The 24,777-nt window shown below is 41.0% G+C and overlaps 1 pseudogene; it reads left to right on the top strand.

Annotated features, from left to right (window-relative positions):
* Positions 1–374: 374 nt before the first annotated feature.
* LOC103671790 lies at positions 375–24,652 on the top strand (annotated as a pseudogene).
* Positions 24,653–24,777: the final 125 nt, after the last annotated feature.

Raw genomic sequence — 24,777 nt, 5'->3', positions numbered from 1 at the left:
TGCTTCCTACCTGCATTTCTCTAAATAATTCGATCTGAACTTGGTCTGCAAGTATTAAGACTGGTGTCAGCTGTAATTAACAGGCATCCTGTTAGCTGTAATTAATTAAAAGGCAGCTTGAAATTAGCATTATTTGATGGTGATTCTAGCCATTTGTATTTTTTAACTGAACTCACCTCAAAAAATTTTAGTACTGTCATGTCCTTGCTCCCTGATTTTTCTTCGGCTAGGCACTTCGCAATTCAGAGGCATTCTCCTTTCAACAATCTGTTTACCTATTCCCCTTCTCACTTCCACTTGGGTGGGGCTGGCAGGAAGAAGTGCCTTAACGGTTCTTCAGGATCCACCCTACCTGACAGGTTCTCAATGCAGAGATGCGCCCGGTAGAAAGAGAATCAACCCGCCGCCTCCGGATGACCAGGCCGAGACGGGGCCCTAATGAGAAAATACCCTGGGTTCTCCGGGTCCCAGTCCCACCCAGGCCTTCGGGATCCGGTGACTCCCCGCAACGCGGAGGAGGAAGAAAAGGATGTTCCGCGGCCGAAGCTCCGCCCCGCGCTGGCTTGGGCTCCCAGGAGGCGTGGCTTCAAGGGCGGAAGGAACCTCGTTGCGGTGGATACGCTTTGGGCCGGGAACCAGCGAGGCAGAAGGGAGCGGGGGTCATCATGCCTCCCCAAAATGGGCGGTCAGGCTGCACCAGTCCGCGCAGTAAGAAAGGACCCCCTCCCACCCCCCTCCCCCACACCTCTACCCAGAGGAGAAAGCATTCAAGGCGCTTCCCATCCTCTCGCACAGCCTAAGTGACCAGTGCGGGTCGTCAGCCACGTAGAAGGCAATCAGGGTAGCTTCTGTTTTCATTTTCACTTTCCGGGCCCGCAGACTTGGAGCAGAGAAAGTGGAAGGGGCCAGCCCTGGTGTCACCATCTCTGCCCCCAGGCCGGCCTCCTGACTGTGGCAGGCGAGGGTACAGGGGCAGTGGTGTGGGGGTTAGGTGGTCTGCAGGGCTGTACCATACAAAACACTACTCCAAGATTTCCACCTCTGAAACAGTACGGGATAAAATGCAAATGACACTACAGATAAAAGATTAGTATCCAAGATCTACAAAGAACTTCTCAAACTCAATACACCGGAAACAAATAATCAAATCAAAAAATGAGCAGAAGATATGAACAGACACTTTTCCAGTGAAGACATACAAATGGCTAACAGACACATGAAAAAATGTTCAAAATCATTAGCCATCAGGGAAATTCAAATCAAAACCACATTGAGATACCACCTTACACCAGTTAGAAAGGCAAAAATTGACAAGGCAGGGAACAACAAATGTTGGAGAGGATGTGGAGAAAGGGGATCCCTCTTACACTGTTGATGCGAATGCAAGTTGGTACAGCCACTTTGGAAAACAGTGTGGAGGTCCCTTAAAAAGTTAAAAATTGAGCTACCCTATGACCCAGCCATTGCACTACTGGTTATTTACCCCAAAGATACAGGCGTAGTGAAGAGAAGGGCCATATGCACCCCAATGTTCATAGCAGCATTGTCCACAATAGCTAAATCGTGGAAGGAACCGAGATGCCCTTCAACAGATGACTGGATTAAGATGTGGTCCATATATACAATGGAATATTACTCAGCCATCAGAAAGAAAGAGTTCTCAACATTTGCTGCAACATGGACGGCACTGGAGGAGATAATGCTAAGTGAAATAAGTCAAGCAGAGAAAGACAATTATGTGGTTTCACTCATTTACGGAACATAAGAAATAGGAAGATCGGTAGGAGAAGAAAGGGAAGAAGGAAAGGGGAGTAAAGAGAGGGGGGAATGAACCATGAGAGACTATGGACTCTGGGAAACAAACTGAGGGCTTCAGAGGGGAGGGGCGTGGGGGATTGAGATAGGCCGGTAATGGGTATTAAGGAGGGCACGTATTGCATGGTGCACTGGGTGTTATACGCAAGTAATGAATCATGGAACATTACATCAAAAACTGGGGATGTACTGTATGGTGACTAACATAACATAATTAAAAATTATTATAAAAAAAAAGACTGGGAACAAGTACTACCTCACTCATACAATATTTAAAAATATCTTAGGGGCTCCTGGCTGGCTTAGTCTGTGCAACTCTTGATCTCGGGATTGTGAGTTTGAGCCCCATGCTGGGCATGGAGATTGCTTAAATAAATAACCTTTTTTAAAAATCTCAAAAAAAAATGTAAATGTACTGGGGTCACGATAAGAAACTTAAGTATTCCCGGCCCCCAACTATCTAAAAATATTATTCTGGTTAAGTGGTTAGCTTTTCTTCTTTTAAGTGGAAAACCGGACCCTAAAAATACATACCAGATGTGGTGGCTAGGCTAGTTTGAAAGCAGCTGGACAGGGAGGACCTCAAGGAAAGCAAAGACAAGATTTTCCCTCCCTCCCACATTGTTAAAATGTGACATGGCTCCACTCTCTCGCAAATAATACGTGTTTTCAGAGAATTCAGTTTTTCTGGTTTTGGAACAGCTTCTTAACTGAATTCCTCCACGTTTAGTTTAACTTAAGTCTTGATTGTGTCATCTACCCCAACGCTAGACCAAAGAGTTAAAGGACCAAAAGAAACTAAAAAGCCTTGTAGAGGGGTGTGGGGGGTGTATAACTGCCTGTTCAAAGCATACTTCAACTCAAAAACTATAAGAGCAAAATTAAAGCATGCTGACATTTAAGATTCCCAAAGACAAGCACTCAAAACAATGCACAATACTGGACTAACGCACACCCAGGATGGCAGCCACTTTCTGTTGGTTTCCCCCTTCTCCATACCTGTTATGGTGTTGACAACTGCTCAAAGATCAGTGACTGGCTTTATCAGTTCTTTGAGGTTGTTGCATCCAGTAGCCAGTGGAAATCCACTGTTAGGCATCTCTTCCTATACCTCATAAACCACAACCACATTGTCTTTGATCACTGGCTCTGAACAGACTCTAAAATAACCCTAAAATACAATATATATATTATCATTCAGAGACTAATAAAATGAAAGAATCTGCCTAGAGAATAAGAAAAAATATAAACCAAACCAAAACAAAAAAATACCTCAGCTTACTTAACTGAAGCATTCTTCAGCTTCTGTAACTGCAAAATATGTTTGGTTTAGCAGCTCTTTCTGCCCATGGATCCAGTCTTCATGCTTTAATAAAACCACCTTTTTTGCACAAACAAAAAAAAAGTTTGGTTTAACCAACCAAATTCTGTGCTAGATCCAGGGAAAAGAAATATGTATCACAGACACTAATAGGGAAAATGGGTCTATAAATAGAAAAACAACTAATTCAGTGTTACATGTTTAATAAAAGCATATACTAGGTACAAAAGTAGCCTACCCAAGGAGTGACTAATTCTATAAGGTTTATGGGAATGAGGGTATAAGAAAAAGTTTGACTCAGGAATGATGTCCATTTGAGGGGGTATTTGAAACAATGAAGCATAAGCAGAAATGTAAAAAAAAGCTCATGAAGTAGATACTAATAAATGACTACAAAATGCTGATTGACAACACAGAACAAATTAAAATATAAAGAGGTACAGGATTCTATTAATTTTAAATTGGCAGCAAAAAGATTAGTTGAAAATGGGGTGAAAGGGAACAGAACTCCTTTTACTTGAATCTTAAGTAATATAGAAATTAAAATAACAGCCCTTTAGAATTACACTCCAGGCAAAACCAACATTGTTATAGTGGCATATATTTCTCCAGGTTATGTATTTGGAACTGACATTGTTTTCTATAAAAATAGACTCTCTATACGTGAGGCAGTACAGAAAAATGAGTGTGCTGGCTTTGGCAGTCTGGTGTTGGCTGGGCCAGAATGAAGGATCCACCACTTCCCACTTGGGAAGTTACTTCTCTTTATTTCAGTTTTCCCCTCTGCAAAATAGGTCTATAACTTTACCACATGTTACTGGAGATTTTAAATGTCAGAAGGGACTTTTTGTGCATGGGAAAGAACCCAAAAAGCTGCTTGTTTTTTAATTGATTTTTAAATTTATTAGTGTTATAAATTTTAAGCCTAGCTGCTATTATGTAAACACAAATCTCAAATTCATTTATAAATCTATCAATTTTATGTTAAAAATGAAACACTTTCACTTGTTCTTTGGTTAATGCTCAGTGAACTTACTAATTGACATATTAAACTTTCCATTTAAACACTATTATAAATGTGATAGAATTTTCTTAAGCATTACATATTAAAGTAACAAAAGCATCCAAATCCAACAAATCAAACTGTCTTACCTATTTGCACTGTTTATAAATTTAATTTATTAAATTCCCCTAAAATATGTCAAATTCACACATTGCCGTAATCTGATTGTCTCAGGTACGTCACGCCCCTAACGAGGCAGATTTACACTCTAAATCATCTTGGCTCATTTTCTGCCCAGTCCAGAGCACTTACAGAGTATTCCTATGAGTCTTCCTGAGCACTGAAAGGACACTGGTTAGAAGAATGGGCTGCCAGCCAGACTGCTCTGCTACTAACTGGCTGTGTGACCTTGGTTAAGTCATGTAACTCTGTGCCTCTGCTTTATCACCTGAAAGTGGGGGTAGCAATAGAACACAACTCCCAGAGTTGTTGTCAGCTTTACCTGAGTGAGTGCATGCAAAGCACTTAAAACGGTGTCTGGCAGGTACTAAGTGCTCAACAAATGTTACGGTGTTAGGGTAAATCTACCAGATTAAATTCTCTTAGGCATCTGTGCAGCATAAAAATCAAATCTATACATTAGGTCAAATTCACTTAAGCACTGAAATATTCACTACATCCCTAATTGGTCAAACCCTAAATATTTCAATTAAAAATCAATCTAATGTCAGATTTTTTCCCCAACCTGTGAGACTAAAATATTTCAAGTATCTTAAACACGGAGAATACGTACACTAGCAACACAGTGAGTAAAAAGTTTGTTACTACAGGGGCACCTGGGTGGCTCAGTCGTTAAGTGTCTGCCTTCGGCTCAGGTCATGAGCCCAGGGTCCTGGGATCGAGACCCGCATAGGGCTCCCTACTCAGCAGGAGGCCTGCTTCTCCCACTCCCACTCCCCCTGCTTGTGCTCCCTCCCACTCCCCCTGCTTTTGTTCCCTCCCACTCCCCCTGCTTGTGCTCCCTCTAATAAATAAATAAAATCTTTAAAAAAAAAAAAAACTTTGTTACTACATCTTGTAAATATAAGGTGGCATTAAAATGATGTATTTCTTCAGCATGTATATGTTATTTGGGGCTGCAGTCATTATCCAATGACATTATCCAAGGAAGAGGGCAGGAGATTTATTTTGGCACCGTTAATCTAATATGTTCAGGGTTCAGTCAAAGACATGAGATTGTGGTTATGGCTTGGGGGTTTTTGGTCAATGATTCCAGATGGGGGAAGGTTAGGTGGGAGAAGAAGGGGTGCACTTTCTAAGGGTTCTACCCGGTCTGCCAGTTAACAAGCTGTAACAAGCTTGTAATCGCTGGGAACTTGTAATAGCTTGTAATAGTTGGGAACTGCCTGCCATGTGGTAGGAACTCAAAGCATTTCAGATGGGATTTATTTTTACAACCTAGAGCATCATCTATCCCTTGCAAGTTTTACCTTTGCCTGATTTTTATGGTAACTACTTTCAACTTTTCCCTGCTTGATTTGAGAGGATGGAATTTTGCACTTTCCCACTCAAGAGTTCAGCTAATCTCTTTGCTTTTTGAAGGTAATTAAATTCTTCATCTCTTTTATATTTACTTTCTTATCTGTCAAATGAACAGATTAATACCATTATAACATCATAGAATTGTCATAAGCCTTAAATGAAATTTTGTGAATCACAACATTGGGTATATAGTAAGTGGTCAGTAAATGTTAACTATTATTAGGTGGCTATTTTTTCAACTTTTTTTCTTTAAACATTTTCACATTCTTTAAATATTTTATTAAAATGCAAAAGAACAGCGTCCTTCAATCAAAACTCAAACTTGTAGTATCTTATGGTAAAACACTGTGTTAATTTCCTATTGCTGCTACAACAAATTACCATAAACTCAGGGACTTAAAAAATCCCACAAATTTATTATCTTGTAGTTCTGGAGATCAGAAATCTAAAAAGTTCTCACTGAACTAAGATCAAGGTGTTGGCAGTGGGCCGAATTCCTTTCTGGAAGCTCTCAGGGAGAATCCATTTCCCTGCCTTTTCCAGCTTCTAAAGGCCACCTGTATTCCTTGGCTCGTGGTCTTTTCCTCCAGCAATAGTATCACCCTGACCTCTGCTTTTGTCGACATATTTCCTAACTCTGACTCCCCCTTTAAGGACCCTCGTAATTTCTCTGGGCTCACCTGGATGATCCAGGATAATCTCCCCATCTCAAGATCCTTAATTTAACCATACCTGCAAAGTCCCCTTGTCATGTAAGGTAACCTATTCACGGATTTCAGGAATTAGGACCTGGTTGTCTTTGGGCAGCCATTATTCTGACTGCCACAGATACTCTTCCTGAATTACTGATGATGAAACCAAAGCTGGCATTATGTATCAGCAAAAGGATGAAAAAAGATTATTTCACTGTCCCTTAAATAGATCTTGGCCAAATGCTAAGAGCATTTGAAGACAAACCCTTTGGCTATATGTTTCCTTAGAATTGGGCAAATTTTTAAATCTAAAGGGTTCTGAGTATCTTCCAGGTATTCCAGGCATTATATGCCATATAAATATTTATATACAATATCATCTCATCTCTCCAGAACATGGCAACATGTTCCTAAGCTGCTTGAACTTAGGAAGTGCATATGCATGTGCATGCACGTGCACACACACACGCGTGCGCACACACACGCACTGTCCCAAGTAGCTAAAATAGCTGACAAAAAGTTGTACCTAGACTCCCGTGTTTCACTCACAGGAAAACCTTAGATTTACACTCAGATCCCACCACTTGACATATAGTTCTATTAAGCCTATCTTATTTCTAATCCTTGGCTGACTTGAAGTAGGATATTAGAAGGGCAAGAAAGAAAGCACTAGGCAGGTAAACTGACAGAACGAAGAAGACCTGAAGAAACATATCTCAGTCAATGATGTGTCTTGTTTATATGACACAGTCAAATGAAATAAAATTATACTAAATCTGTGCATTCAAGTCAGGAAAGGATGGTGGGGAATAAGAGGTACTTTAAGTAGAACCTATTAGTTCTCAAACCTTTGGCCAATCACTACTTCTCTGAGTTTTTGCTTCTTCATATATATATTTTAAAAAAACCTCTTTGATGTCTAGACTCCTGTTTATGATAGAATTCTATTATTTCAGGTGACAACAATAGCTTGTCACCAAGGAGACAATCAGAAGTGCTATGTATTCTGGAATGCACTTGTTTTTTATTATATTTATTACAATGACAACTACTACTATGAATCTAGCATTTTACCAGCACTTAAACACCTCCGTTGTCTAGGACAATTAAGAGTAGGCAGGCAGGGCAATGTGCTTCAGTGGAGTCAAAGGCATCACTTTTTCACAGCCAGAACAATAACTAAGATTTGATGCTTTAAACTAACCAGCAGTTAATAAACATGTGCCAAGCACTGTGTTAGGTGCTAAGTCTTCATGAAAAATGAACTTTGTTTCATGGGACAGGTGGGGCGCAATAACTAAACCAAAATTTTAAAAATGTATAAACGTTTTGATCCAGAAATTCTTCCCACAAGCTGTCCAACAGAAAGTTACATGCAAGTGCTCAAAGGTATCCGTACAAAGATGCTTCCTTATGCATATTGTTTGTAACAGTAAAACACTGGAAATGACCTACATGCCCATCAATAGAATGAGAGAGACCTATATATACCAATATGAAAAGATGGCAAGATACAGTACTGGATGACAAAAGAAAGTTATAAGACAGTATGTCTTTCTTTTGTTGATGTAGAGATATAAGAATGTGCAAAAAAAAAAAAAGATCTCAAGGATATATAACAAAGTATTTTTTTTTTACAACAAAGTATTAATAAGGGGAGGATTATGGAGATTTTTTCCTTTCTACATTTTTTTTACAATGTTCACTTAAAAATAATACACATCACACAGGAAAAACCACAAAGGTAAAACAAATAGAATACAAAATAAAAGGCAAGAAATTAAATAATAAGTTTTAGCAATGTTTTTATGAGAAAGTATTGAAACTTTATTTAAAACAACATGTTTTCCAAGAATTTGGATCAGATAAGGTGTTTAATCTGTGGTTTTCTGACCTAGTAGCTAGAAACTGAACTTTCCCTCAGTTTCCCCTTTCTTCGTTCTGGTTGGTTATAGCTTTCAATAAAGCTTTTCACCTGAGCTTGCTCTTTAAGAGCCCTGGATTCAGAACACAGGATAGTAGTGAGTGCACACATGCCAATTTGTTTACCACCAGTCTCTCAGAGGAAATCATGTGCATCTGTCTGTTTACTTTTCCTTGGAACCTAGAAGGTCACCTCTAAAAATAATCTTGCTCAGTGTCAGAGCTTCCGTGACACAGAGGTACATGCCTCACATGCTCTCCACAGTTAGTGCCCTATGCCAGGCGTATCCAGTTCCCAAAGGGCTGAGACCAGAGAAGGAAGAGAAAGCAGCTGCCAGCTGAGCTGTCCAGTTACTAATTTAATTTAGTAATGGGCACAAAGGAAGCCCTTCAAAAAATAATACACACCTTTTCTCATGGCTGTCACTCTACACTAGTGATGTTGAACATTTAAATGTTGGTTGGTTGTATTTCTTCTTCTGTGATATTCTGAAGGAAACATGAAGAGAATTTCTCAACCAGAGCCCATGCTATGGTTAGTTGACTTTGCAACGGGCACATCTGGGGTGCCTAACCAGCCTTTACTCTTCTGGTAAGGCCCTGAAGCTCTGCTGAATGAGCAGTCCTGAGAAATGATGCTCGTACCTAGGGAACATGCTCCATTTGCCCTGGCCTCCACCCCATTTCTCCCAGCTGGCACCTTTTCAATACCCCTGCTGGGCTGGGATTCCCCCCGCCCCATTGTGTGAGTGGGGAAAGTGAGAAATCAGTTAGAAGTCTGCTGTCCAAGTCAGGAATATTGAGAGGCCAAACTAAAGATATGGGCAGAAGACAAATAAATAGAAAGATGGTAACTGAAGAACTGGAATCTATGGAATTTTATAGCTGGTTGGATATAGGGTGCAAAGGAGTTCCACACGTTCTGGAAAATTCCTAGACTTGTGCTATTATGGAGGAGAAGTCCCATACTGGACTATGAACTCATCCTTTTCTGTCTCTTCAGGGACCTCAGGGCAACAACTGTTTTGCCATCTATCTTCAATTGTTCACTTTCATTGATTCCTTTCCATTTAACCCTATTCAAGAATCTCTCACATTTAAAAAACAAAACAAACAAAAACAAAACTTTCCCCTGGAGAGGTGGTGGGAAGAGTAGGCTACTAACATCCTCATCTTAAATGTAGGGAGTCAAGTAATGCTGTGATTAATGGAATGAAAAATAGAGCTTATGTAGGTTTTGTGGCCAGTGGATGGTGACACAACCACTTTGGATGACAAAGGAGAGAGGTATAAGTGAACTAAATTCTCATTTAGTATGGTGGGAAGTTAGTAGATAATGTCTAAGGCTGATAAATCAAGAAACAGTCATTAGGAGGTTAAGTGGTGATAAGGAGGTTACCATAACACAGAAGCAGTTGAAAGTGGTTGCTTCTGGGCTGGCAGAGTGGCTCAAAGGATTGTTGCTTTTTCTTTTAACTATTTGCATGTATTTCTTTGATGAGGTTTTAAAAACTTTTTTTTTTCAATATGGTAAAGAAAGAGGCCTTAAAAAAATCCTCCCTAAACTTACATCTCATGGCTTACCACCGTTTCTCCTCTTCCTTAAGATATATTCCTTTTTTTTCTTTTAACTAGGCACCACACTCAGTGTGGAGCCCAATATAGGGCTCAAATTCACCACCAGAAGATCAAGACCTGAGCTGAGATCAAGAGCCGAACGCTTAACCAACTGAGACACCCATGCACCCCAAGAGATATTCCTTAATATATAATAATAATAGTAGTAGCTTATACTTACTGAATTATTGTTATGTGCCACACACTGTGCTAATTGCTTTCCTTTCATCATCTCATTTAATCTTTACAGTGAACTTACTGCAAAAAGATATTTTGAAGGAGTATTCTTTTCTTTTAGAGTTTTATTCATTTAAGTAATCTCCATCCAACGTGGAGCTCGAACTTGGGAGTTTCCTATGTTCACCATCTACATTTGCTTACCATCCAGTCTCCCCTCAACCCACTGCAGGCTGGCTTAGATTGCTCTCAAAAAGGGAACCCATAACCGCCCCACTGTTGAAACTAGTTATACTGTCAGCATCTCTACCTCTATTCCTATCCTCCCTTTGCTTCCACAAGACTATACTTTTTTGTTTTTTTTTTTTCTCCTGCTTCTCTAGCTTCTTCTCAGGCTCCTTGAAGGTCTTTCTTCTCCTACTCACCTCCTAAATGTTTGTATGTCTCAGTTCCTTCTTCAACCTGCTTTTCCTCTCATTTTATATCTCTTTGGAGTATTCATATACTCCTATTGCTTAAGTTACCATTGATGAAACTCAAACCTCTGTCTCTATCCCAACAGTTCCTTCTCCTGAGCTATAAACCCATAGACCACTGTCAGACATCCTGATCTGGGTGTACTACAGGCACCTCGCCTCCACATGTCTCAAATGAAATGCATCAACATTCCTTCATGCTTGCCCTTTCTTGTGTATCTCTCTCTCTTAATGACTCCACCATCCACATAGTTGCCCACTTCCAAATATGAATATTATCTTTGATTCCTTAGCTACCTTCCACATCTAATAACATTTAATCAACCACCAAGTGCCATGCAGTCTCCATTCTGGATTTCTTTCTACCCCTCCTTATCTAGGGGTCCATTACCTTAATTTGCACTGTCATCATCTCTTACCTGGACTATGGCCATGGCCTGCTAATTGGTCCCCCTGCCCTCTCCTCTTTGGTTCCCTCTAGAGTCCATTCTCTCTCTCTCTCTTTTTTTAAAGATGTTATTTATTTATATGCCAGAGAGAGAGAGCACAAGCAGGGGGAGCAGCAGGCAGAGGGAGAGGCAGGCTCCCCACTGAGCAGGGAGCCCGATGCAGAACTTGATTCCAGGACCCTGGGATCATGACCTGAGGCGAAGGCAGACGTGCTTAACTGACTGAGCCATCCAGGCGCCCTAGAGTCCATTCTCTACCTTTCAGCCAAAGTGATTCTTTCTCATAGGCAAATCTGAAGCTGCTTTTCCTCTGCTAAAAGGATCTAACGGTTTCCTGTAACCTCAACCTAGATTCCAGCTGGCCTTGCTCACCTCTCTCTCATGCTACCTCTGGTCTGGCTCCTGCCACACGGAACTTCTTGTGGCCTCTCAACTCTCTCTCTCCCAGTTTCAGGGATTTGCTCTCACTACCCCCTCTGCTGAGATCATTCTTCCTACCCCGTTCTCTTCCTTTGTGATTCTTACTAGTCTTTCTTGATTCAGCAGAGATATTTTCTCTTTGGTAGAGGCTTTTTCTGACCCCAAAGCCTGAGTTAGGTTCCCCTCTGTGCATTCCCATTGGGCCCTATTATAGTACTACCACACCATTGAATTTACCTGTATCTTCTCTGTCTCTCTCACTAAACTGCAAACTGTTAGGGGGTAGATGGTATATTACCCATCCTGGCAGAGAGCATCAATACATTGGTCCTACGGATTGGAAAGAATATGGAGTCTGGATTCAGACAGACCTAGATTTTGGTTTTCTTCTTCTGAGTCTTCCCCCCCCCCCACCAGATGTAAAATGTAGATCACAGTTCCTTCCTCACAGAGTTATTATGAAGATTAAAGGCTGTGGCCATAGGAGCTTGGAGTCAGTGTGTGTTCTCTTCCCCCACTGACCGCAAGCTGGGAACCTGGTTTGAGGGGAACAAGGATGAATTCAGAGGTGGGTCATGCGGGAGGAGGGGCCAGCGGGGAGCAGTAGGTTGGGCCTGAAGCTGAAGGGGAACCTGGAGGTATAGGTTTGGGAGCCATCAGTTTAGGAGAACTGAGCTTAGGGGTAAATGAGATTGTGCCCGGGATGGCTCAGGCCCAGGGAGCAGTGAAGAGATTTGCTTTTGCAGAAGGAGGAGGAGGAAGAGAAGGAGGAATAGTCTGTAGGATGTTAGAGGAGAACCAGATGAGGAGGGAGAAGCAACAGTGTCACACACTGCAGAGGTTGAGGAGAAAGTGCCCCTTAGTTTGGACTTAATGAGGTCACTGATGTCCTTGGAAAGAGNTGTTGATGACTGCTTTGGGTGGTTAATCATTTGTTCTAGTTCAGAGTAGAAAGGTGGGGGGGGGGCATGTAGGACTTGGAGTTCCAGAGCAAAAGCCATCTGAACAGATAAGGGGGAGGGAAGAGCTGAAGATAACAGTAGCAGCAAACAGTGTTCATAAATTAACCACAGGGCTGAGCTGGGGTGCCTGCCAGTACCCAGATGCCCAGACCTTTCCCTACTTCTCACCGCCACCCTCACTAACTCCTGCCCTGCTTAAGAATACCAAGGAATAAACAGGCATGGGTGGCAGAGAGTGGTGGAAGCATATACAAAGCATATACAGAGAGTTAGTTTTTTAATGACTACCATTTATTCATTTCTGTGTGGCAGGCATTGTGCTAAACGTCTTGTGCACACTACCTCTCTTACTACTCACAACAACCCTTTAAAATACTGTCATCAATTTATTAATGAGAAAACGAAGGCTCAGAGAAGTTAATTAACCTGTTGGAAGTCAACCAGTAAGTGATGAGCTGAGATTAAAATTGGGTTTTTGACTCCAGAACCCTTGCTCTTTACTGACTTGAAGGACAGGGGATAGAGTGAGGAAAGGACCTGGAGAAGTCAGTTTGAGAGTCAAGGGAGAGGCATCTCAAGGCTTTTGGAAAGTTAAGGAATCTGTTTTGTGTACACAGCTTACTTCCCTGACTCTGTCTGGCTAAGTAGTGAATTAAGTTTACACTAAAGGCTAAAACCATCTAGACCTGCACAGTCCCATAACACTTTCTGCACTGATGGAATGTTCTCTGTCTGTGCTAATATGGTTGTCACTAGCCACACGTGGCTAATGAGCACTTGAAATGTGGCTACTGTGATTGAAAAACTAAATTTTAAATTTTATTTTAGTTTAAATTTAAAAACTGATATTTGATTCAGTTATTGGAAAATTTTAAGTATGTTTTGAACAACTTAGTCTATGAAACTACTCTTTCCATTTAAAATTTTGTGAAATCTAAACATAGTGAGCATCTGAATTGTTATCTGCTATACATGTAATACACACTAGACTTCAAAGATACATAAAAGAAACGAATGTAAAATAGCTTATTAATTTTTAATTGCCTACATGTTGAAGTGACAGTATTTTTGATATATTGGTTTAAATAAATTTTTAAAATTAATTTCACCTGTATTTAGAAAACAAATTTTAATGTGGTACTAGAAAAATGTGAATTAAATGTGTGGCAGGCATTATATTTCTGTTGGACAGCCTCGTTCCAGAGGCAGGGTCCTGGCACTAACAGAAGTTTCCATTAAGTGGTGGGTTGGAAGGCCTTTCCCTGCCTTTTATTACTCTAGCCCTCTCCATTCTTTCTTCCCCTCCACCCTTCTTATTCTTCTCACCCTTGAAGTAGGGAAAGTACTAAGTACTCAATTGTACCCTTACAGAGTGTTCAATTTTAAAAGACAGGAGAGGTCATGTGGATGTTTCTCGTGAAGAAGTGACTCACTGTCATTGGATTTCAAGCCTTGGTGAGGAAGGTATTTGGCCTTTAGGAGTTTCTGTTAATAGGTACCAGTGGCATCCTTCGTGGACTTCCAGGATTGTCTCCATTTACATGTTCTGACCATATTAGTACTCATAGTTGTCAAAACTTGAACCCTTTTTATGGTTCCAAAATGTGTACATGTAAGAAATTATCAGTTCTGCTTATGTATATAGTTGACCCCTTATCTGGGAGAGATATGTTCCAAGACCCCCAGTGGATGCCTGAAACCACAGATAGTGTAGAACCCTATATACCATGTGTCTCTCTATGTATACATACCTATAATTAAGTTTAATTTATAAATTTGGCACAGTAAGAGATTGACAGTAATACCACAATAGAATAATTATAACTATATACTGTAATAAGTTACATAAGTGTGCATATGTGTCTTACTCTCAAAATACCTTATTGTAGGGGCGCCTGGGTGGCTCAGTTGTTAAGCATCTGCCTTCAGCTCAGGGCGTGTTCCCGGCGTTCTGGGATCGAGCCCCACATCAGGCTCCTCCGCTGGGAGCCTGCTTCTCCCTCTCCCACTCCCCCTGCTTGTGTTCCCTCTCTTGCTGGCTGTCTCTCTCTCTGTTAAATAAATAAAAATCTTTAAAAAAAATACCTTATTGTACTGTATTCACCTTTTATTGTGATAACTGAGATGATAAGATGCCTATGTGATACGATGAAGTGAGGTGAATGACACAGGCTTGTGACACAGCATCAGGCTACTATTGACCTTCTGACGATTGTCAGAAGGAGGATCATCTGCTTGCATGGGTAACTGAGACCGTGGAAAACAAAACTGCAGATAAGGGGAGACTACTGTAATGCTACTCTCCCTATTCCTAAAAACATGCCTTTCTGAGGAGCTGAAGGGATCTGCAGCTGCAAACCTGTCTTGCTCAAGCCATAAATCAGAGCTGTCATCACTGGGTGGGAGACTAAAATGCTAAAGCTGGTACATCTCTAAAGTTGGCTCTCTGGAGCCCCTATTAAAAGGACATGTGATAGAAGCCCTTATTTGTTTTTGATTTTAAAATGAAGTAGCCTCGATTTCTTTATATGTAAATTGGGGAAACCAAGAAAGGACATTTGGTTAGACTCATATTGTTGCTGAGAAGATTAAATGAATTCAGACATGTAAAGTGCTTAGACCACTCTCTGGAACATAATAAACCCTCAACTCCATCAATGTTAACTTTTAATATAAAATAGGTGTAGGATGCTCCTAAATGCCAGAACCTAAACAATCACATATCATGAACGTCTGATTCCAATTAGATTATTTATTGGAAACATACTAGACTATCTTACCCAATAGAAGGAAAAGGTTAAAACAATCAAACCTAGAAAAGCTGGATACAGGTGGACCTCAAACAACTGAATGCTGCAGGCACTCTCTGTCTCTTGTCTTTGTACTTCTGTGGGTGTTGACTTCATTCTCACTCACTGTAGATGGGCTTCTTCACATGGCCAGAAGCCAATAACTCCAGAGTCTACCTCCTACACCCTCCCTACTAGAGAGACTCTTTTCTCAGTTACAGTTAAAAAAAAAAAAAAGAAAAGAAAAAAAATTCAAGGGAAGGACTATGAGTGGCCACCTATCGTCAGTTAGGTATTCATCCTTAGACCAATCAACTTTGTTGGTGGGAGCCAGGACATAGAAGAGCATGGTTGCTCCTTTTGGAACCCCATAGTTGGGATTTGGGTAGAGAAGTTCCCATGTGGGTCACCTGAATTCTATACATATTTTTCCCCATCCCCATAATGGAACCAGAGTTGATCCTCCATTTGCTGATCAGGGACAATGACCTGTGCCAAGATGGTGACTCTTCTTGTCTGCTGGCCCCTAGACGCAGGAATCCAAGGTGCCCAGGTAGCAGCCACAGCTTGTAGTTCACTGTGTCCAATGGCAAGAGTGCCTCTTATCAGGCCTTCCAACCCTGCAGATCCCTGGAATGGAGCCCCACGTCAGGCTCTCTGCTCAGCAGGGAGTCTACTTCTCCCTCTCCCTCTGCCGCACCCCCTGCTTGTGCTCTCTCACTCTTTCTCTCTCTCTCAAATAAATAAATAAAATCTTAAACAAAAATAAAAATGAAAGGGTTTGAATCATCTCACCCGCCAGGGCATTCTCCACTGGGATGTCACTCCCAAGTCACGACCAGTGATATTTTTAGCAATTAGACAACCACTTTTGTCTGAGACTATCCGTACCCACATACTACTTGAATGGGTCCTCCTAGCCAGCAGGGAGGTGTGTGGTCCAGTCCCCAAACTGGGCTTGTCATTTCAGACCACTTCCAGTATCACCTGTATTGATGGGTTCTCTGGCAGCAGACATCAAGGCAGAGTTAGAACTGCAAGAGGTTTATTGCTGGTAACATCTATTAAAGGAGTAGTCAGGGTAAATCTTTAGACCATGATGCAGGTCTGACACCTGGGAAAAGAGAAGGGAGAGAAAAGAGGACTAAGTGGGAAGAGCCTCAGACAGAGTAGGCAGAGGCTCTGAGAAAATCTTGGCCAGCTCATAGAGGGGGCCCATGTTGGGCAGAAATACCCAGGTACCAGTACCGACGCCATGCTTAGGCATTGACAGAGAGCTTCCTGGGAAGCAAGTGGACATGGTGTGTAGTAACTAGAAGGCAGAAGAGGGCTTCTGGGGTTTTGGTCATTATCTGTTTCTTAGTCTAGGTTTCATTGTACATGTGTCCATTTTATAAAATTTTATCAACCTTACTTTTATGAGCTTTTATGTACACATGCTATCTTTTTATTTTTAAAAAGTCACAGGTCTCTGCCTTTGGCCTCTAAGTAGTCCTTTTTTTTTCTGAAGATTTTATTTATTTAAAAACACAGAAAGAGAGCGAGAAAGAGCGTGCACATAAGCAGGGGGAGTGGTGGGCAGGGGGAGAAGGAGAAGCAGGCTCCCTGCTGAGACTCTTTTTTTTTTTTTTTTTAAAGATTTTATTTATTTATTTGACCGAGACAGCCAGCGATAGAGGGAACACAAGTAGGGGGAGTGGGAGAGGAAGAAGCAGGCTCCTAGAGGAGGATCCTGATGTGGGGCTTGATCCCAGAACGCTGGGATCACGCCCTGAGCCGAAGGCAGACACTTAATGACTGCGCCACCCAGGCGCCCCCCTGCTGAGACTCTTGACTGTCTGAGCCACCTAGGTGCCTAAAGTGTTTTTAAATAAATAATCTATCACTCAAGGTTCACAGTAAGCATCTACAAAGAGCAGAACTTGTGCTAGGTCTTTATGGGGATTTTTTTTTTTAAGGAGCTTAAGGGAGAGTCTTATTTTGAGAGTTTATCTTCTTCTTAGAGAATAAGAGGCACACAGAATTAGAGAATTAGTCAGTTTATAATCAACAGCCGGGTTACCTTTAGGGTAGGGAATTAAAGCTTATTTATCTGTGTACTCCCAGAATCTTTCATGTCACCAGGAGTATGATATTGGAGTTCATTTTATTAGTCAACCAAGGGAAAGAATGAATTAATGAATAATAAATAAATTAAAAAATGAATGCTGGATGAGTATAAGACATTTGAGACTAGGGAGTAGTATGGGATGGCTACAGAACTGGCAATATCATTTGTAATTATGTTTCAGTTACAATCTATAAGGTGATGAGTCCTGGATCCTTACCTCTTTCATGAGTTTCAGACAAACATTTACAGCAGCAAACTTGATGTTGACACATGGATGTTCCAAAGGCACCTACAACAAAACACATTCCAAAAAAAATTTTTTTAAAGACTTATTTATTTGAGAGAGAGAGAGAGAGAGAGAGAGAGAGAAGCATGAGCAGGGGGAGGGGCACAGGGAGAGGGAGAGAATTCTCAAGCAGACTCCCTGTTGAGTGCAGAGTCCAAAGTGGGACTCGATCTCATGACCCCGAGATCATGACCTGAGCCAAAATCAAGAGTCAGATGCTTAACCGATTGAGCCACCCAGGCATCCCCCAAATGCATTCAAAACTGAAGTCATTTTTCTACTAACCCTATTCTCTTTCTCCTGCTGCCACTCAGACCAGAATCTTAGAAGTCTTTCTAGATTTCATCCTCTCCCTCAGTCTTCACATTCAATTTGTTATGAAAATCTTGTTATTTCTATTTCTTCAACTGCTTTGGAATTTGATTTCTCCTCCCTCTGATTTCCTTCCTTCTGGCCACTCTTCCTTGTCATTGTCAAACTGATTTCTCTAAAATGTAAATTTAACCATGATTCTGTTTTCCTTTATACTGTCTCATAAAGCTCCTCACTGTTATAGTATAAAACCCATGTTCCTTGACTAGACTGACTTGAAACATCTTCCACAATCTGGTCCTGTCTACATCGCTTACCTCCCTACAAAGCTGGAAGCTCCTGGTGATTTGGAGACTTATTCTCCTCATCTTTTTCATTCCAGTGCCTCACAGTTTGGGAAACCTAATAAACTTTTCCTAAATGAATGAATGAGGAGATAAGACCTGAACTGGTCTTTGCAGATTGGGCTGCCTGGATAAAATATAGATAGAAAGACCTGGATCCTTCAAACAATTATTGGGCTACTAAGTTGAGCTAATTAGTAGAGATTCCTTGTCATTAATTTTTGTATCTCCATGACCTGCCAAGTACTTGACACATAGGAGGTATTCAATATATATTAGATTAATTAATAAATTAGTAAATGGTATTATGTATTCAGCCACAAAACAATATTTCTTTCAGGAAATGTAATGCTCAATTAATTACAGAGCAAATTATGTGAAGAAGAGATGAAAACTCCATTAAGTCTTTATGAAGAGGCGACAATGCTAGCCAGATATCGGAGCAAACAGACCAGGCCTCAAGCCAATTTAATTGAGCAAGTAAATTTCTTATTGACCAGAATATGGACATACTGTTAGAGAGGACACCTGTCTTCCTAAGGTCAGCAGCTCCAGCATTAGTTTATTAACTGTAACAAGATCTGGCTGCAGATGCTGCCAAAACAGGGATATCCCAAGGTGTTGTTACTGGATGCTAATTTTGGATAAATACCTACTAGAGGCTTTAAGTCTTTCAAAATGAAGACTGTACCCTCTAATAAGTCATAAATATTATTAGAGTTTCTATTTCCAGTGAACAGTTAAACTCATATTTTTTGTAGTTGGGATATGTAATGGACATGCTGGCATTTTAATACTTATATTGATGTTCAGAAGTCAAATATTTTACAAGGTCCTAGGAACTTATTTGCAAAGTAGTATGTTATGAAAAATGACCCTGGTGCAACACAGTCACTCCCTTTGGAGAACTCACAAGTAAATTTAGTTAGTTAAAGCTTCTGCCAGCATGACTGTAGCCCAGAGAATAACAGGATATCTTCAGTTGCCAGTTGCTCTTATCTGCTGCTTCTGATGCCTAATTTGGAGAAACTCCATTTTGCTGCAGGTTTAAGTCTCTGGGTTATCTGCTCCTGGACTTTTCGGCAACTGTTTGATTCTCTGGAGCTTTCAAGGAAACTCAGTGGTTCCTGACATGGAGCCTCTCACTTAAAATACAAAAGGGTAAGCTGGTTAAAGTATCAACAGTCAAGACCTTGTAAAGCTTTTTTCTTTTTTTCTTGACAGAAAGAGTTTTAATCGACCTTATCAATTAGAGGACGAGATTAAACCTTAATAATAACCTTGACTAGTCTTCCCTCATTATGCTGGACTGTGGTGAAATGCTTTCTACTCTCATGTCACATGAAATGGATTTTCCTGCTTCCAGTTTAACTGGCTAGAAACTGCAACAAATAAAGCTTACATTTTAAAATGAGATGGTTTTCTTTGACCCTCTGGGACCAAGAATGGATACATGACAAGGATGGAGGCCAGCTTATTCATCCCAGTCACCAAGAGGCTTGGAGCTTTAGGGAAAGATTTCCCCAGAGATGAAAGGTTGTTATTTACAGTTCTCTAAAAAATTAATAAGGCAATTTGATTTTTAATACTTCTGCAGTCTCAGTATAGTGACTTTTTATAGCCCTGAGCTATGTGTTTAAATGCACTTCGAAATGTCAAAGTGGGCCTCTACACATCACCCCTTCCTGCTGTTTCCAAAAATGGTTTCTTTCTTAATTATCTGCAGACTTACAACTTCGTTTGAAAACATTTGAAATGCTCCTGATCAGTTGTAAGCAAAGCTGATCACTTGCTGCCTTCTGAAAGTTAGGAGCAAATGCAGCCTGGCTGGAGTTTGTAACCTATGAATATTCATGGCAGGCAGGATTGCCGAGTGGTTAAGAGCACCAGCTCTGGAATTTGGTAATCTGTGTTTGAGTCCCCTGGTCTGTTACTCACTAGCTACAAGACTTGTGCAAGTCCCTTAAACTCTCATCAGGGAAAAGGGAACAATAATAGCACTTGCTGAGCATAACATATTGCCTGGCACAGGAGGAGCTGCTCGGTAAATCTTATTAGCAAAAAGAAAATAAGCATCAACATCAGCAAAACACTATATCAATGAGACTTTGTGTTAGGTCCTGAGGATACAACAATGTGTAAGATACGGGTTGTATCCTTCCCAGGCTGACAGGAGAGAAGGGATATATACAAACATATGTTTATTAGACAGATAAGTCGAGGTGGCGCAGCTATGAGTGAGTGAAAGGAAGATCTGTCGAGGAAGAAAGACAGGTGCTTGGCCTTGGTGGAAGGGCAGGATCCGATATGCTGACTACAAGGCTGGGGGCATTCTCGAATCTGTCACAATTGCATAAATTACTCTTTTTGTCAACCTCATTGAGCATCTCAGGTACCTCAATGACTAAAAATTCATGGGGCAGGAAGGTAGGGGGACTTAAAAGGTTATTGGCCTTTTTTTTTTTTTTTAATGTTTTTAGTTTGGTCATTTGAAAACAAAGCTTTGTTGCTGGTTTAAAAATACTTCTTTTCCTTAAGTAAATGAAATATTTACCACAACAAAATAAGAAATTATGTATGTGCCATATGTTGTTAGGTTTCTTTGAAGAAAACAAAAACAGATATGATCTTTGGCCCTGGGGTACAGTCAAAACTCTGAATCATCCAAGTTTATATATAGTTTAATAAATCATGCTTAAGGAAATGTATGTGGTCCAATTCAGTCCAGGGGAAATATGTGAGCTTGACTACGGTGGTGGCAATGAAGAGGGGAAGAAGTGTATAGATTCAAGATCTTTATAGACAACCTATTTTAGACATAGCATATTGTAAGGAGAACAAGGTAGCAGATAATATTTTCCAAAAGATTCTTCTCTAGAGACAATAGAGGTATTTGGTACTCTATTGTAACCAGAAACTTTATGAAAAGATAGTAAAATAATATCCAAACACTGACATGTTAGGGAAAGAACTACTGGAATGTTCTCTTGGTACCCTACTCTTTCATTCTTGAATTCGTTAAAAACGTATTGTGTTTCCTACTATGTGCCATGCAGTATGTGTTAGGTAATGCATATGTGGTTGTGAACAAATTAGATATGTTTCCTTCTCTCATGGAGCTGGAAGAAGGCAGATGATAAGGGGTAGGCAAATAAATCACCATATAATTATATATTCATCCATTTATGCATCCAGGAACTAATTATTGAGCACATATTATGTGTTGGGGAACATTTTGCATTCTCAGGATACAATGATGAGCAAAAGTAGACCATCCCTGTCCTCATGGAGCCTACATTCTGAGGAAGCCAGTTTACTCAAAGAGTCACACTAAAAAAGGTGAAGTTGTAACTATGTAAGAGCTATGAAGAAATATACAATAGGAAATATGACCTCACAAGGAGGTCAGAGGAAGCTTCCCTGAAGAAATGAAGAATGAATGGAGAACTGAAGGATAAGGAAGACTAAGCTGGCAAAAGGAAGGAGAGGAAAGCATTCGCACCAGAGGGAAGAGCATGTGACTAAGGCCATGGTCTGTCTTAGAGGCCGAGAGACTGTGAGTGTGGCTAGAAGAGGAAGAGTAATCCACAAAGGAAACAGAGAGGGCGCTCCTGGAGGTGAAGGAACAAACTCAGAGAGTATTGGTCGTGGAAGCCACGGGAAGACAGTGTTTCAAAGAGGAGAGCATGAACAAGAGTCAAATGCTGCTGAGAGGTTAAGAAATACGAGAACTGAAAATATCCCCTGGATTTCACAACATGCAGGTCATTGGTGAGCCCAGTGGAATGATGGGCCAGAAGCCAGAATGGAATGATTTGAGAGTGAGTAGAAGGTGAGGAAATGTAGGCAGCAAGAGTATAGATTAAGAATTGCATTTGGTCACATGTAATGGATCCTGATGACAGTTGCTTAACTAAATAGGGTTATTCTCGTCATATAATAAGAATGACGGACGGAGACGGTTAAGACTGGTGCAGTGACTCCGTGATGTCACCAATGTCCTAGAGTCCTTCCTTATGCTCTGTCATCCCCACTATGTGGCTTCCCCCATTGGGCATGCAAGATAGCTGCTAACTTTCAAGCCAGTGTCTCAGATAGGCAGAAGAAAGAAACATCAAGGGGAAAGGTCTGGTACCTATACCAGGAAAACAAACATTTCCTGTAAATCCTCAACTGACTTCAGCTTACTTATCATTGGCCAGAACTATGTCATATGGCTACTCCTAGGTATCAGGGCAGCTGGGAAATGTTGCTGTTTAGTTTGACTCATTGTCATTCCTAACAGAATCAGTTTCTATAGCAAACAGGGGAGATGGATATTGAGAAGGCACCCACAGTAGCTACATAGCGTGTACAAATCATATGTTGAAAAAGTGTGTCCACAAGGGAAGGAGATTATAAGATGATAGTTGGAGGGGGGATGTGGGATTGAGTGACCCTTTAAAAAAATTGGGGATGACTTGAATGTATTTAAAACTTGATAAGAAGGGTCTAATTAGAAGAGAGAAAGTTTGAACATACAAGAACAGAAAAGGATAACTGACAGTGTAATGTTCCTCAGAGGGAGGGAATAAAATCTAAACAAAGAGAAGAGGGATTAACTTTAAAAACCAATAAGGATGGGCTCTGTGTTGTAACAACAGGAAGGAGGGAAGCAGGCTTATGTTTTATACTGAGAAAATGGGGCTTCTATTTCCTCTATTGTGTAGGAGGTAGGTTTGCTATTGCCAATGAGGGTAGAAGGGGGTGACCAGAGCTTTGAGAAGTTTGAGACATTGAAGGTTGAAATCACCGTTGTGGGGCAAAACTGACTCAAACATAAAAGGCACAGCTTTTTTTGCAACGGGTTTGCTGCAAGAACACGGGTGTCATGAAAACCACCGCTCAACCTAAACCAAAGTGGGAAAAGAAAAGACTCACATCAACATCATCGTCATCACTGGACATGTAGATTCGGGCAAGTCTACCACTACTGGTCATCTGATCTACAAATGTGTTGGAATTGACAAAAGAACTATCGAAAAATTTGAGAAGGAGGCTGCTGAGATGAGAAAGGGCTCCTTCAAGTATGCCTGGGTCTTGGAAAAACTGAAAGCTGAATGTGAATGTGGTATCACCATTGAGATCTCCCTGTGAAAATTCTCGAGACCAGCAAGTATTATGTGACCATCATTGATGCCCCAGGACACAGAGACTTTATTAACAACATGATTACAGGCACATCTTAGGCTGTGCTGTCCTGATTGTTGCTGCTGGTGTTGGTGAATTTGAAGCAGGTATCTCCAACAGTAGGCAGACTTGTGAGCATGCCTGTCTGGCTTACACACTGGGTGTAAAACAACCAATTGTTGGTATTAACAAAATGGATTCCACTGAGCCACCCTATAGCCAGAAGAGATACGAGGAAATCATTAAGTCAGCACCTACATTAATAAAATTGGCTACAACCCTGACACTGTTGCATTTGTGCCAATTCCTGGTTGGAATCGTGAAAACATGCTGGAGCCAAGTGCTGTTATAACATGCCTTGGTTCAAGGGATGGAAAGTCACCCGTAAAGATGGGAATGCCAGTGGAACCACACTGCTTGAAACTCTAGATTGCATTCTGCCACCAACTCGTCCAACTGATAAGCCCTTGCATCTGCCTCTCCAGGACGTCTACAAAATTGGTGGTATTGATACTGTCCCTGTGGGCTGAGTGGAGACTGGTGTTCTAAAAACCTGGCATGGTGGTCACCTTTGCTCCAGTCAATGTTACAACTGAAGTAAAGTCTGTTGAAATGCACCATGAAGCTTTGAGTGAAGTTCTTCCTGGGGACAATGTGTGGGCTTCAATGTCAAGAATGTATCTGTCAAATGTCGTGGCAATGTGGCTGATGACAGCAAAAATGACCCACCCATGGAAGCAGCTGGCTTAATGGCTCAGGTGATTATCCTGAACCATCCAGGCTAAATCAGTGCTGGATATGCATCTGTGCTGGATTGTCACACAGCTCACGTTGTTGCAAGTTTGCTGAGCTGAAGGGGAAGATTGTCGTTCCAGAAAAAAGCTGGAAGATGGTCCCAAGTTCTTGAAATCTGGTGATGCTGCCATTGTTGATATGGTTCCTGGAAGCCTATGTGTGTTGAGAGCTTCTCTGACTATCCTCCTCTGGGCCGTTTTGCTGTTCGTGACATGAGACAGACGCTTGCTGTGGGTGTCATCAAAGCAGCGGAGAAGAAGGCAGCTGGAGCTGGCAAGGTCACCAAGTCTGTCCAGAAAGCTCAGAAGGCTAAATGAATATTATCCCCAATACCTGCCACCCCAGTCTTAATCAGTAGTGGAAGAACAGTCTCAGAACTGTTTGTGTCAATTGGCCATTTAAGTTTAATAGTAAAAGACTGGTTAATGATAACAATGCATTGTAAAACCTTCAGAAGGAAAGGAGAATGTGGACCATTTTGTGTGTGTGTGTGCGTGTGTGTGTGGCAGTTTTAAGTTATTAGTTTTTAAAATCAGTACTATTTAATGGAAACAACTTGATCAAAAATCTGTCAC

Source organism: Ursus maritimus, unplaced genomic scaffold (genome assembly GCF_017311325.1).
Source record: "Ursus maritimus isolate PB19 unplaced genomic scaffold, ASM1731132v1 scaffold_6, whole genome shotgun sequence".
Taxonomy (NCBI): domain Eukaryota; kingdom Metazoa; phylum Chordata; class Mammalia; order Carnivora; family Ursidae; genus Ursus; species Ursus maritimus.
The sequence above is the reverse complement of the archived record's forward strand: the minus strand, read 5'-3'. Positions and strand labels throughout refer to the sequence as shown.